This window comes from Phoenix dactylifera, unplaced genomic scaffold (assembly GCF_009389715.1).
Source record: "Phoenix dactylifera cultivar Barhee BC4 unplaced genomic scaffold, palm_55x_up_171113_PBpolish2nd_filt_p 000276F, whole genome shotgun sequence".
Classification (NCBI taxonomy): domain Eukaryota; kingdom Viridiplantae; phylum Streptophyta; class Magnoliopsida; order Arecales; family Arecaceae; genus Phoenix; species Phoenix dactylifera.
Genome location: NW_024067761.1, coordinates 633,608 through 642,985, shown reverse-complemented (window position 1 = coordinate 642,985; position 9,378 = coordinate 633,608). Strand labels below are relative to the sequence as shown.

At 47.0% G+C, this 9,378-nt stretch overlaps 1 long non-coding RNA gene across 1 annotated transcript; it reads right to left on the bottom strand.

The window, feature by feature from the left end:
* Nucleotides 1–5,498: 5,498 nt before the first annotated feature.
* Nucleotides 5,499–7,296, bottom strand: LOC113461129. The gene is made up of 2 exons (XR_005507777.1): nucleotides 7,192–7,296; nucleotides 5,499–7,097 (listed from the first exon to the last, which is right to left on the bottom strand). It is a non-coding gene; the product is annotated as an uncharacterized LOC113461129 (long non-coding RNA).
* Between the last annotated feature and the right edge of the window lie 2,082 nt (nucleotides 7,297–9,378).

The following is a 9,378-nucleotide window of genomic DNA, read 5'->3' as shown; positions in this document are numbered from 1 at the left end:
CAATTCTGTCCAGGTCCATCTTCCCTAAGACAGGAGATTTGATTTTGTGAATGAGAGGGAACTTAGCTATTATGTCTTATATCCTTCAGGACACCCCCGATCAACTTCCCAAAGCTCATTTATAGGTATATGTGTGAGCCCCTAGATAGACCTAGGCTCTCACTCCCATACGGGATGTTATTCACTCTTCTTTTTAGGCAGTACGAGATTCCATTCCTGAGAGGGAACCCTCTCGTGCCTTGCGATGGACTGATCGCTTGTGTACGGGGACTATGCACAGGATGGGATTTCGGAAGAGAGAAGGGATCTGGGTTAGGAAGTCTACTCTCACTACTCAGACCACCAGACCATCATCCAGTCCTTGAGCCAGATTCAGACTACCCAACCTTCCAGACCATCCAGACCTCCCATCCACTCCTCCTGCTCCTACCACCTTTGCCGGACCTTCCTCCTCAGCTACACCATCTATGGAGGTTCGGATTGATCCAGAGCAGCTCCGGGAGCTGCGGCAGGAGATCGTCCGAGATCTGAGGGACGAGCTGCTTCGGGAGCTCCGAGGTGCGGTGCCTGCTTCCCACTCCTGCACCCGTATCTTCTCAGTTGGTCCCTTCCTTGACAGCCGTGACTGACATGACGCTCATGTACGGAAAGAGATCTACAATATCCGGAGTTTGGTCCAGGCCCAGTTCCACAGCATGAGTGAGGTCACGAGCCTCACTCGAACAGATGCGAGAGGAGATAGGTCGTGACATGCACACCACCACCGAGGGGGCCGAGCGCTTGTCGAATGTACTCATCGACAAGCTGGACGCACTTCAAACATCGGTGACTGGGCTTCAGGCGTCGGTGACAGAGCTCTCCACTACAACATAGCAGAGCCACCACGTCTATCATCGCACAGCTTGGCCATGTGACAGATGCAGTCACCCTCCTCATGGAGCAGAACCGATTGAGAGGAGTAGCCACATCCTCGAGAGAAGGAGCCACATCCTCCAGAGGAGGAGATGCATCCTCGAGAGGGGGAGCCTCATCCTCGAGGAGGCCATAGATGTTTTGTGTTTTGTCTTGTTTTGCTTTACTTATTGTATTCTCAAATGTATTCACATTCATATCAATACAATGAGTAGACATTTTATCCTTCAATTATGTGCCATTTGATGTGCCATTTGTTGATTGTGCCATTGATTGTGTGTGATTACCTCCTTTTTGGTATGATGACAAAAAGGGGGGAGAAATATGTATAAAATATGGTAAAATATGTAAAAGGGGAGAAATATTAAAAAAATATGTAAAAGAAATCAATGAAAATAAATATAACGATAAACTCTTAAAAAACACACACAAATTTGTTCTAAGTGGATTCGGTACCTCGAGGCTCATTATCTCTCTTTTGGGGCTCCTAATGGAGTAATCTCCAGAATCTATTCAAGGGATATTCGGAGATTAGCTGAATCCTACTCAAGAACAAATTGACAGATTTCCCTCTAAAAAGATAAAATTCAGTTCAAAAACTTCAAAGCATTAAAAGGAAATTCAGAGAATCAAAACATAGTTGAATGCATATGTTGAGGGGGAGAATCTGAATTTTAATCAAGCTAAATCATTAATGACATATAAGCCAAACAATTGATTGCATAATATGAAGGCTTATATAATTCCAAATGAAAGGGGGAGCTTTAACTCCGAAATTTAATGTTTCACTCCTTTCAAACTTGGATAAATTAAATTATCAGACATTTGAATTCATTTATGGATTTTACTTCATTGTTTTATGAGCAAGTCATTTTACATATACTCAAAGTTTTGTCATCATCAAAAAGGGAGAGATTGTGGAGTGATTGATTAAAACCCCATTTGATTTTGATGAGCTTCAAAGCATTTGAGTATATCTTGTGATTACTAATGAATTCAATTGAGTGTTTCAGTGAAAAACCTGTCCAAGTGTCTCTAGACTTGGTTCATAGTATATTGGTTAAGTTAAGAAGTCTGCTGAACCAAAGTCTGAGACTCGAGTCGACTCCAGATTAGTACGAGTCGACTCCGACTGAGAACAGAAAGAAGAACAGAAAGCTTCATCTCAGAACCTGTCAACGAGTCGACTCCTGAAGTGCGCGAGTCGACTCCAATGTTCACCGAGTCGACTCCAGGGAAGTAAGAGTCGACTCCAAGCAGTCACAGGCAGAAAAGTCAGAGAGCAGTTTTCGGTTCTGAGATTCGAGTCGACTCCAGTGGAACGCGAGTCGACTCCGATGGTTGGCAGGTCGACTCCAAAGAAGGTAAGAGTCGACTCTCAGAGGAACACAAGGAAAAAGTCAGAGAACAATTTTCGGACTCTGAGATTCGAGTCGACTCCCGCAGTACACGAGTCGACTCCGAGACTGAGCGACCATCAACAGACAGAAGACCATGTTACTGCCTCTGAGATTCGAGTCGACTCACAGACAGCTCGAGTCGACTCCAAGACAAGCTTCACGTCAAAAGGCAGAAGACCAACTTTCGGAAACTGAGAGCCGAGTCGACTCCAAGGAGGTTCGAGTCGACTCCAAGACTGGATGAGCCAAACGACAGAGAATCGAGAGTTCGGGCTCTGAGATTCGAGTCGACTCCCAGGACAGTCGAGTCGACTCGAGTGGACAAAATTCAAATTTGGATCCACGGACTTCAGTGGATGAGCCGACTCCAAAAATTGCCAGGTCAACTCCAGAAGTTGGCGAGTCGACTCCAGGTCAAGACGAGTCGACTCCCAGTCAAGACGGCAACTTTAATTCAAATTTGGAACAGTTGCCGAGTCGACTCCGGAAAAGCGTGAGTCGACTCCTGCTACAGCCGAGTCGACTCCTGATCGCGCGAGTCGACTCCAACCCACCAACGGTCATATTGTCAGGCTGCGCAGAGTGTGCAGAACGGCCAGAAAAAGCAGAGTAACGGCTAGTTTCCGTGGGGGTTGGCATAATTAGCCAAATTATATTAAAAACCCAATTCACCCCCCCCCCCCCCCTCTTGGGTTGTCTATCTGGGCAACACTTCGCGAGTACTCCAGCATCTTCTCGGCGGTCTCGGGCACCTTGATCTCCGGGAGGGCGGGAGAAGATGGCCTGGATGAGCTCATGCATGGCATGGCGGGTGCTCCTCTGGAGGAGGTCCCCTCGGTGGACCGACTGCTGGACCACCTGGAAGCAGGTGTTGACGATGGTGCAGACGGCGTGGTCGGTGAGGAGGACGGAGATGCGAGACCGCACGATGGCTACCAGCACCTGGAGGATGCGTATGAGGACGGCGTCCTCGGCAGCCTGCTCGGTGCGCTCCAGCCGGCAATTGGTGATGGCGAACACGACGGAGTGGATGGCCTCGCGGGCGCCGGGGGTGCGTTCCTCGAAGACATTGAGGCGGAGGATCTTGAGGACGGCGGAGAGGGCGACGCCGGTGGCGGCGGCGGGGATCTCGTCGCTCTGGATGACGTCCAGGAAGGGGGAGAGGTAGATGGAGGGCTCGGTGGAGCGCCATTCGCTGTGCTGAGGGTGGAAGATGAGGGAGCGGAGGGACTTGAGGGATTGGAGGAGCTGGGGGTTGGCTCCCTCGTCTGCGCCGCCGGGGAGGAAGCCGGAGATGGGATCCGGGGGGCGCCGGATCACGGCGAGGATGGCGCCCACCTCCGTGTTGAGCATGCACGAGATGCCCAGCTCTTAAGCCGCGGGTCCCGACGCCGGTGGCGGCCGCCGGCTTCGCCCCCTCCCGCTGCTTCATAGGCGTCGTCGCCATCGCTTGCCCTGGCCATCGTGGCCGCTGAAGCATTTCCATTTGCATTTCCATTCCGGCGAGAGGGGAGAAATATTGTTTGAGAAAACGGTTAGCGGCGCCGCGCAAAATGGTTGGAATCATGGTGGGTTGGGGGGCATCATGTCCGGTCAAAGCGAGAAGGAGTAGTCGGGTAAACATGGGGCCTCCGTCGACTTGTGCACCGAACATGTCGGGTTCCAAGCGTCCATACGACGACTTTCATGCAGGTGTCCATCCTCCCCAGCACAAGCCCGAAGGTCCGGATGCCCGGGCTCCGCGACAAAGGCACCATAAACCGCTGGAACACCTCGACAAGCAGCTCCATCGCCTCCTTCAGCGTCCCCTCCATGCTCTTCATCTCCCGCTCCGAATTCTCCCTTCGCGAGTACTCCAGCATCTTCTCGGTGGTCTCGGGCACCTTGATCTCCAGGAGGCGGGAGAAGATGGCCTGGATGAGCTCATGCATGGCATGGCGGGCGCTCCTCTGAAGGAGGTCCCCTCGGTGGACCGACTGCTGGACCACCTGGAAGTAGGTGTTGACGATGGTGCAGACGGCGTGGTCGGTGAGGAGGACGGAGACGCGAGACTGCACGATGGCTACCAGCACCTGGAGGATGCGCATGAGGACGGCATCCTCGACAGCCTGCTCGGTGCGCTCCAGCCGGCAATTGGTGACGGCGAACACGACGGAGTGGATGGCCTCGCGGGCGCCGGGGGTGCGCTCCTCGTAGACGTTGAGGCGGAGGATCTTGAGGACGGCGGAGAGGGCGACGCCCGGTGGCGGCGGCGGGGATCTCGTCGCTCTGGATGACGTCCAGGAAGGGGGAGAGGTAGACGGAGGGCTCGGTGGAGCGCCATTCGCTGTGCCGAGGGTGGAAGATGAGGGAGCGGAGGGACTTGAGGGATTGGAGGAGCTGGGGGTTGGCTCCCTCGTCTGCGCCGCCTGGGAGGAAGCCGGAGATGGGATCCGGGGGGCGCCGGATCACGGCGAGGACGGCGCCCACCTCCATGTTGAGCATGCACGAGATGCCCAGCTCCTTGAGCCGCGGGTCCCGACGCCGATGGCGGCCGCCGGCTTCACCCCCTCCCGCTGCTTCATAGGCGTCGTCGCCATCTCTTCCCCTGGCCATCGTGGCCGCTGAAGCATTTCCATTTGCATTACCATTCCGGCGAGAGGGGAGAAATATTGTTTGAGAAAACGGTTAGCGGCGCCGCGCAAAACGGTTGGAATCATGGTGGGTTGGGGGGGCATCATGTCCGGTCAAAGCGAGAAGGAGTAGTCGGGTGAGCATGGGGCCTCCGTCGACTTGTGCACCGAACATGTCGGGTTCCAAGCGTCCATATGACGACTTGTGCCACACATACCCGCAACCCTTCACGTGATGACGTCAGCATAACTTAAATACAGATCACGTGAGTGAGGATCGGAATATTTATTTAATACACATCAATCTATCATATCGACTATCGTTGTTAGGCACCTTCGTGATCTAATTTTCAAACTCAAGTTGCATCTATAATATCATATTAAGTTTGAAAAAAGATGATAGCGTAATTTTATAGATCACATAATAATCTATATCTCTTTGTTAACGTGATCTAGTATTACTCGGTATTATTCTCTTCTGTTAGCATATTTCTGTGCCGATCGGTATTATTTTTTCTTGTTAGCATGATCTTGTTGGAATGATTTTATAAATCACATAGCAACTTATATCAAATGTACTAAATTTTTTTGTTTGTTTTTCCCTTTCTTCTGCAAATATTTTAACACATATCGACCATAAAACTCAAGTACAAGTAGAATTGGACCACTTTCATAGAGCTGCAAATCAGAAAATAGAATGAAAGGGTCACGAGATTTTTTTTTAAAAAAAAATGATTATTTGAGCTGCTGCAAGAGGAGATACCAGCGCAAGGGATGAGGAAGGAGAGTTTGTGTCCAAAAATAGTGGAGAAGGAATTATTTTCTGTATCCGGGATTCATTTGTACCCCAGTTGTTACAGATATTCAAACAGGTCCTCTGAAAAGTTGTCATGTGACGACATGCCACTGGCCTAAATCCAGTCTCCAGAGCATTCAACCAGGCATTCTGAATACAGAGCGGCAAGCCAGCTTTACGTGGTCTCAAAATTTTTCGTGTGCACTGTCAAGCACCCCAAACATTTTCTGTTTAATCCATCACATATCCAACCAGCCGTAAGAATCTCATGCATCTTGGATTGCAGAGGACCTGTACTTCTGGAATCTGTTAGAAATCAACTTGGATCGTGGAGCAAACAAAAGGCATCTCGTCCGAATTGTTTTACATCCCATAAAAACCTGCCATGCAACAAAGGTGTAGAAATTTCTTAATTACTCCAGGCAGACTTGCAAAGTACCCAAGGCAGATATGTAGAATGAGGTTGCTGTAAGCTGTCTATTGCCTTGCAAAGAGGTGGCCAACCTGCCTAAGTAGTCACAACCCAAAGCAGATTTATTTTGAGAACTAAGCAAAGTAGATCTAGAGAACTGAAGAGCGAGCCCCGCTCCTCTTACCGGTAGCAGTGAAAATATAACACCTCTGCAACTCTGCAAGTGCCCAGCCCTTCACAAATCATGGCCTAGCCATCTACCCGAACTTATCGGTCTAGTGGCTCGGATAAGGTCGGCTGTCAAGCTGCCAACTGGAGGAGTGGATAACTAGCAGTTCCTGCAAGCATATCACCTCTTGCTTTTTGACATGTTTCTAGCTAAAACGTTGCTGAGATCTGTGTGCATATGAATAAAATAGACCTTTTCTAGACTTTAATTGACCAGCAGTCCTGCCACATGTCGATCAAAACATGGTTGTAACCAATCGGTTTAAATAGCTGAACAAGTAAGAGAACTTCAGCCTCACAGTTCCCGTGTCATCACTTAATTGAGATATTTATAACAAATATCAATTAACTGGGACTCTGCAGCTTGACAGATAAACCACAGCTTCCAGACTAGCATATGAATAAGCTGATCAATAAGATCGAGATGGAAGGAGGCTCTTGAGGTATGCAGGATATGGAGATGGATATGTGGATCATAGGGGATTGGAGAGAGATCTGATCTGGCAAGTATAGCACCAGTCTCTAAGGAATTGTTAAACCAAGTAGCCAACTCCCAAGATTACTCGATGAGAAAATACTCCTGTATCAATATAAGTTGCCTACACCAGGTAGTTGATCCATCGGCTGAGTTAAGGCTGCCAATGCCTGCTTGTTGATGTGGCATTTATTCAGTTCCAAGTCCGGTAAGTTTTGGTGGCAAGCTTTGGATGACTACTGTCCACTGAAAATATGATAACCTGTTTCGACAATAAGCCATACAACTGATCAGCCATGCAAGGAATAGAAAATCTGTAGAGAAACTGGAACTGAGAAACAAGACAATGTTCTCACATAAAGAAAGGAAGAACCATTTTATTGCAAGCACCAAGGAAAGCTGAACCAAGCCGAACCGGCCGGTTCAGCCCGAACCGAGCCGATCTGCTCTCCAACGGGGTCGGTTCGACGGTAGAAAACGGTTCCGGCCCCTAGGGGCCCAGAACCTGATTCCGTCTGGTTCGACTAGGTTCGAACCAATACCGACCTGTACCGAACACCGACCGGTACAAGTCTCGGTACCGGTTCGGCCAATCTTGGCAAGCACCATCATTTTACAATAAAAATATACATATAAAAATTTTCCTGCAACATGTTATTCTTTCATCACTTGTATCTTTAAAAGTTACTAAATTACATATACTAAGCTAACCATTGCTTGCACATGTCGAGGACATGTAGTGCATTTGCACGCAAAGCCTGCAAGATTATTGGAAAGCGTAAGAATTAAGTTGGGTATGAGGGATGAAAAACTTAGTCACAATTATCATCTTAATAAAGATACGCTAGAATACTTCTGAAGAGTGGAGGGCAGTAATATCATGTAAAACTAAGAGATATGGCATTTGCCATGCAAAACACTAACCAATAGGACATGCTATAGAACACTTCCAAGAAACACTATATGATGAATTCAGATTGACCATTTAGCTTTATCTTGCATGAGATGTCAGCCAAGGAAAAGTTTGGGTCCCATATGTCTCAAGCAATTAACGCTGAGTCCAATGTTTATCTGATTAGTGGAAAGCACAAAAATTAAGGTGGGTATGAGGATGCACAACTTAGTCACAGTCACAATCATCATCTTAAGTAAGGTATGCCAGAATACTTTTGAAGAATGGAGGCAGTAATATCATGTAAAACTGCAAGAATATGGGATTTGCCATGCAAAACACTGACGCACTTCTAAGTAACACTATATGATGAATCAGAGCGACTATTTAGCTTTATCTTGCATGAGAAGTCAGCCAGGAAAAAGTTCGAGTCCCATCCATCTCAAGCAATTAGTATTGAGTCCGATTCATTTATCTGATAGCAGCAAAGTAATCATAACATACAGAAGGCTTAGAGGCATATAGTATTTTTGAAGAAGAACAGGGAATTTTGCAAATTCTAAAATAAACTAGAAGTATTTTGACAAAGAAAATGTTATCCTCTCCATGTAAGTTTTATGATAACAGAGCCCATATCTCATATGGCAGATAGCAGAGCCCATATCTCAGTCCACATACATAGAACGATATTCATTTTCTCTCAGTTTTTTCCTTTCTTGGATCGAATGCATTTCTAAGTTCCAAGTAATACAGAAATACTGTTGAATTGTAACATTTGCTTCTCAACTTAATTGCTCAATATTATAGCAGCACAGAAGTCAGATAAATGTCAAGTTACAACAGGTGAAACTGTAGAAAACAAAGGAACAAGATTATGATACGAATTTTTGTAGCATAAGTAAAAAGATCAGGTGAACACCAACCTGATGGGCCACATATTAAACATCAACCGCACTTCCACTTCGGGATGCTATCTGGAAAGCACTCTTTAGATGACCACAGACCACGCAGGCCAGGACTTTCGTATTGAGAGAGAAACAACATCATAAACAAGCATAAAGTTTCAAGAGAGAACTGTAAAGATATGCATCAAGCTATGCTCGGGAGAAATATTTCTTGAGGCCTTCAAGACATTATTACTGTCAAACATGCTTTTGATATATGCTAGTATACAAGCATGTCCAATTGCAAGCTAGGAGATAAGAATGTTGTTTAGAGTTTAAAGCCAACTGATAGAAGACCATTTAACTGCGTTGCAATCCAACCTTACTTTTGTCCTTATCTTAACGAATAGATACGACATACAAGGGAAAGCGAAAAGTGAGTTTTGATTAGAAGTAGTTTTGGTTATCTAGGACGAGGAGTATATGCTAGACAGATGGAGAGCAGGAAAGGAGGGGGGGGGGGGTGCAAACCATAGGTCCTGAAAATTTTATAAGGCATCATTTACTTTCTCAATAAAAAAGGTGTCTTTATGAAATAAGCCATTATATTGCCGAGCTAGAAATATCTCACATAAGTTTATTTTTCAAAGCTATTGCCAGATGCAAATCAAGGTAAAAGAAAAGGGAGAAAGTAAACTTGAAGTTCACCAATCCAGAATCAACAGAAGAACGGATAGTTTCATAATTGCTTAGCTTAAGCAGTAAAT